Below are 6,530 nucleotides of genomic sequence, written 5' to 3'. Positions count from 1 at the left end.
TAACACAAATTAAGGGATATCTGTCAGATGGTGTCTAAATTTCTCTTGAATGCCTCCAGGACTCGCCACCTCTCGAGACCATGGGTTCCCTTGTCGTACTGCTCTAACAGTTCGGAAGTTTTTCCTGATAATTCAACCAAAATCTGGCTCCCTATAACTTGAGCCCATTGTTGTGAGTCCTGCACTCTGGAATGATTGGGAACAGATTCTGCCCCTCCTCTGGATGACAGCCTTTTAGGTGTTTGAAAAGCGTTATCATATCACTCCCTGCCTTATTTTCTCAAGGCTAAACATGCCCAGTTCTTTCAGTCTTTCCTCCAAGGGCTTGGTTTCCAGTTCCCTGATCATCCTTGTCGCCCTCCTCTGAACTTGCTCCAGTTTGTTAGCATCCTCCTTGAAGTGTGGTGTCCAGAATTGGACACAGTACTCAAGATGCGGCCTAAGCAGTGGCAATTAGAGGGGGACTAGTACCTCTTTGGAGAAAGAATTCTTCAGCACAGCGAGGCCTGGAAGGAAGGTATACTCGCAAATCAAGACTGAGCCATTTAGGTTAATCCTGTTGGACTTGGAGAAAGGGCTGTTTCTCTCCACAGATAGGTTGTTTGTTTATGTGGGGTTTGCTCTACCCAAGCATCCAGTGCTCTTCATTCCCAGAACTCACCTTTGCCAAGACTTATCAACAGGCCATGTTTTATGCTGCCTAAGTGAGCAAAGGGATCTGTCTTCTACTTTAAGAGCCCTGAAGGATACCATAATGCCTTTTGTGCTGTCCTGGGAATGTTTGCCCACCGACTCTGGGCCCCCAAGAGTTTTAAGAGCACTGGGAAGAAAGAAGTTTTTCGCAGGTTTACCTGAGAACTGCCACTTCTTCAGAATTGGGCTCCTGCTGCTCCTGCTCCTGTTTTCAACTATCTCCTTTTGTGTAAACTAAGCAAAATTTATAGATTTCACTTTTCTTACTCGGGCCCAGAATTAATGTGCTTGAGCAAACAAAATTCCTAGGGACCTGCCCCAAAAATTGCAGAGTTTTCTGTTATCCTAGAGCCTGCTGTACAGCATTTTTATTTATTTATTTATTTAATTTATACCCTGCCCATCTGGTCTTCCGACCACTCTGGGCGGCATGATTATTCCATTCCCCCTGTACAAAGGCAACCTGGGCCAATTGCCTCAAGTACTCTCAACTATTTTGGGTAGCTCGGGCATGAGCAATGGAGGGAATAAAGCAAAGTAAAGTGTGCTGCTTGTATACTGCCCGATAGCACTTAAAGCAATCTATGAGCAGTTTAGAAGTTAATTATGCAGGCTACACCTTCCCACCCACCCGCCTAGAGCAAGTTGACATAGAAGGCTGAGTCAACCTTGAGCCGGCAGTTATCTTGAACCTCTCAAGATAAGATCATTAACAAGCACGCCAATTTCTATTTAGCTCGATTTATAAATTCCAACTTGTCTGTCTTAATAGTTCCCATTTGGACCACTCAAAAGGTTATTATACATATTTAAATGAAAAGGGAGCCAGTGTAGTTGACTACATCCTGGGTTCACCTTCTGTGATCCCTTATATGCAATCACTAGGAACTGATGATGGGGAGGTGGTGATGCTGCAGGTTCAACCGCAGAAGCCTCTGTGCTATAAGGTCTATAGATCTGCAGCTGTATGATCAAGTCCACATGACTGAGTGAGTGCCCGTTGCTTGTCCCAGCTCCTGCCAACTTAGTGGTTTGAAAGCATGCAAATGCGAGTAGATAAATAGGGACCACCTTGGTGGGAAGGTAACAGCGTTCCGTGTCTAAGTTGCACTGGCCATGTGACCACGGAAGATTGTCTTCGGACAAACGCTGGCTCTATGGCTTGGAAACGGCTCTAACTCGTGTTAGAGTCGAACACGACTGGACAAATTCTCAAGGGGAACCTTTACCTTTATCTAGGAACAGATGTTAGACCCGATAATGACCATCTTCCTCTTAGAGTGGTCTTCAAATTTCAAGAAATACAATCCAGAGTTTTAACAGATCACATGATTCCAGGTCATTCATGGTCATGGTTTGATAAGGACTGGAAGTCCAACAAAAAGGAACTGAGTAAACTGACAAGACAGACAAAACACATTGGTACTGATAAAGCCACATCTCTTCTGCAGCACCATTGGTGAGAATATAAAACCTTAGAGAGGAAAAGGTATTTTAAACTAATAAGTGGGGATCCCTGGGCCATGCCCTTACACAGGGGAATGAACCAAAATTTTGGAAGTTGATAGGGAGGGACTTTTTCTCAGAAATCTTTTGAGATTGCCAATCCAATTACATTGGTAGTATGGGTCTCATTTTAGTGGCATCTTCGGACGTGACAGGCATCCACAATGCAAGTGAGATTGCACCTAATCTCCCGGAACGGCTGCCTGTCTCTCCTGCAGAAATCAGGGTTCTGATCTTGATTTTTCATAATGGCAAAGCCCCAGGTGAGGATACGATTCCTGCTGAGGTGTTTGCTGTTGACAATGACTGCTAGTCCCTTATTTTAGCCAATCTATTTAGCCACATTAACCGTACAGGAGAACTTCTCCCAGGTCAGCACACCAGTATGATTGTGCCATTTTGTAAGAAAAACAACCCATCAAATCCTCATAACAATAGACCAATTCGCCTCCTTGATGTGGCTTCCAAACTCTATGCTCAGTATCTTCTGAACAAGCTCTTTGAATGGGACCATAATCATTCTGTTATAATCAAGGAACAAGCAGGTTTCAGGAAGGGGAGAAAGACAATGGATCAGGTTTTTGTCTTATACTGTACCACTTAATGAGGAAATTCACTAAGAGACCAAATACAGTGATGCCTCGCTTAACAATGATAATCCGTTCCAGGAAAATCGCCGTTAAGCGAAAACATCGTAAAGCTAAATAAAAACCCCATTGAAACACATTGAAACCCGTTCCAATGGGGTAAAAACTCACCGTCCAGCGAAGATCCTCCATACGGCAGCCATTTTCACTGTCCCTATAGCGAGGAATCCGTCCCTAAACACAGCAGGGAGCCATTTTAATTACCCGGTGGCCATTTTGAAACCGCCAATCAGCTGTTAGAAAAACATCATTTTGCGAAGAATCGGTTCCCGAAGCAGGGAACCGATCATCGCAAAGCGAAATTCCCCCATTTAGACCATTGTTTTGCGATTGCAATTGCGATCGCAAAAAGATCATCGTAAAGCGGATTTGTCATAATGCGAGGCAATCGTAAAGCGAGGCACCACTGTAAGTATATCTTTGTAGCCTTTGTAGATTTTTCATCAGCCTTTGATCAGCACCTATGGCAGAAATTGGCCCAAGCAAATATTGATAGAAGACTCCTGTGGCTTATATACAGCAGCTACATCAAAATATGCTGCAGGTGAGAACAGGTCTTCTATCTACAAATTTGTGTCAACTGAGAGGTGAAACAAGATTGCATCCTAGCATCTTCCTTTTTAATTTTCACATTGATCTGATCCCTAGAATGGCATCCCCTTTATTCTTCCATTCAGTTCTTTTAAGATCTGTGCTGCTCTATGCTGATGACTTGGTGTAATTATCCTAGAATAAAATTGGCCTTAAAAGAATGTGAATCAAATTTGCCCAATTCTGCAAAGACAATGAACAATCAACTATTCAAAAAGTAAGACAATGGTCTTTGGGAAGAGAGCCTCCAGACATAACTGGTCACTCGATGGACATACCCTTGAGCAGGTGCAATCATTTGCCTGCATTTCAGTGAGAAACTTTCTTGGAAATAATACTGAAATGCTGTAACCTTATTGAGTGTCAGGTTGGGCAGCTGAAGAGGGTGTTTTTTATGTTGGAGGGGGCCAGCTAATAGAGTGGTCTACTCGACCAGATGGGCGTGATATAAATCAAATAAATAAATAAATAAATAAATAAATAAATAAATAAATTCCCACCCTCAAGGCTTTTTGCTGCTAAAATGTTCGCTCAAATGCTTTATGGGATAGAAATATGGAGATAGGTAGAAATATGGAGAGAGGCATATCCTGGGCCTCCCTCCAGGGACTTCTTCAGCTCATGTTAGGGATGTTGGAATGTTGTATTGTGCTGCTACAAACTGCTTAGATGGGTTATTTGCACTGTCAACAGTATATGAATGCATTAAATTAATAAACAAATATGCTGGGAGAGATGCCTCCTAACTGTCCAAGTTTCCTCTTCGTAAGTGTATAAATTCTTTTTCAGTTGCGACCTGAAAGCTCGCAATTGTTATCCATTTTGAATTGAGAGCACTGTATCAAGTGATCCAGTAGACGGCAGTGTGGGGTAGATTAGGCATCCTTCCGTCATAACATGCTCTGTATGGAGGACTTGGAACAGTGTCTAGTGTGGTTGAGAAGGCCAACTGGAGAGTGATAGTCCATTTCATATTGAAGATGGTGTGGGGTAACAAATTAAAGTAACAAATGATGGGCATCGTGGGAATTTGAACTCGCTGCCACATAAATGCAGGCCAGGACTCTTGTACTATTAATAGTTGCCTAAGAGGTGGCATTTCAGCTTCCCTTTCATGAAGCTGTTACAGGAGCCCTGCCCCTTCTTCCATGTAGCAACCCTACAACTGTTGCATGAAAAAGGAGGTGCATCAAGGGAACCACGTTAATCAAATACAGTTGTGCCTCGCTTTACGATTGCCCCGCATTATGACGAAACCACATTACGATGATCTTTTTGAGATCGCAATTGCGATCGCAAAACAATGGTCTAAATGGGTTTTTTTCGCTTTGCAATGATCAGTTCCCTGCTTCGGGAACCGATTCTTCGCAAAACAACGTTTTTTAAACAGCTGATCGGTGGTTTCAAAATGGCTGCTGGGTAAACAAAATGGTTCCCCGCTGTTTTCTGGGACGGATTCCTCGCAAGACAGGCAGTGAAAATGGCTGCCCTATGGAGGATCTTCGCTGGACGGTGAGTTTTGACCCAATTGGAATGCATTGAAGGGGTTTCAATGCATTTCAGTGGGTTTTTTTTTCACATTACGATGTTTTCGCTTAACAGTGATTTTCATGGAACAGATTGTCGTCGTTAAGCGAGGCACCACTGTAAAGGGGAGAGCCAAGAATAATGGATCACTACATTAGAAGATGCACCCATACTCTATTGACTCTTAAAGCCAGCGTGAATGTTTGACTTGTGAGCTCTCTATTTTACCCCAGATGTCGGAAGAAATGGACTTGTCCAGGAAAGCTCACATTAAAATCTTTGAGATTTTGCAAAATTTTTATCTTTTTTCTTCTATATTTTTATTTTCGTTCTGCCGGATATGCATTAGATGTGTGCGGGTATGTGAGTTTTGGAACACAAGTCTCAGTACGCTGTCCGAGGCATTCTGGCAGTTGTAGCCCAAAAGATTGCACAAATTTCTCAAATTCTGTTTATGCAACAATTCTTCTGACCCTGTTCGGTCTCCCTCATCAAACCTAAATTGCCCATCGAGCCCAATGAACTGAACACTCAAAAACCTTCTTGCATGACGACAAGGAGCCTTGAATAACCACACATATTTTTTGCCGGGATCCTTCACCCCACTCCCTCCTGCTCCGGCCATCAGCAGGGCAAAAGGTGGCAGGAGTGAGATCCCCCTGAAGGCTTAAGGTGAGCAAATCTTGATTCACACAGTGGCAGCCAATGCTCCCTATGGCAAAGCCAGCCTCTGGCTTCCTCCTTCCCCCACTTTCCATCAAACCAGCTTGACATGTCGTTTCTTCTGCAGAAGACTGAGAGCAGAGGCATAAAGAGTGGTGGATGGAAGGATAAATGGCAGAGGAGGAGGAGCGAGGCTGTGTGTGGTATCAAATATGCCTGGAATTCCCCCCCCCGGTGCCTGGAGTCAAGAGTCCAGGTTCCCTCCACAATGTCCCCATCAGGGAGCTTCTGGCTTGGTTGAACTTCCTTTGGTGAAGCTTGGCGATTTCCCCAAAGAGATGGAAGGATAAGAGGCAGAATTGCCTTAAAACGGCAGAGGTCATCCTAAGATGACCTGAGGTGACACTGCCAGCAGTCAGGAGGTCCAGAGGAGGCAGAACTGCATCTTCCCCGTGGTCTCTCTTTGTCTTTCATATTGGAAAGGTGCATGAAAATAATATAATACAGTGGTGCCCCGCATAACGAGGTTAATCCGTTCCGGATTAACCGTCGCTATGGCGAAACATCGCTAAACGGAACAGAAAAACCCATTGGAACGCATTAAACTTCCTTTGCGTTCCAATGGGGCCCAGACTCACCGTTCAGCGAAGTTTCTCCATCCGCTGCCATTTTTGCACCCTCTGTAAGTGAGGGCAGGGCAAGAAAACGCTGCGCGCGGCCATTTTCTTTACCCGGCGGCCATTTTGGAACCGCTGATCAGCTGTTCCCCCAACATCACTATGCGAAAAATGTCACAAAGCGATTTTTGGCCATAGAGGCCATCGGTATGCAATTGCATTTGTGATCGCAAAATCCACATCGATATGCAGATTCGTTGTTAAACGGTGCGCTCGTTATGCGAGG

This window comes from Pogona vitticeps, chromosome 2 (genome assembly GCF_051106095.1).
Source record: "Pogona vitticeps strain Pit_001003342236 chromosome 2, PviZW2.1, whole genome shotgun sequence".
In the NCBI taxonomy this organism is placed as follows: domain Eukaryota; kingdom Metazoa; phylum Chordata; class Lepidosauria; order Squamata; family Agamidae; genus Pogona; species Pogona vitticeps.
The sequence above is the reverse complement of the archived record's forward strand: the minus strand, read 5'-3'. Positions refer to the sequence as shown.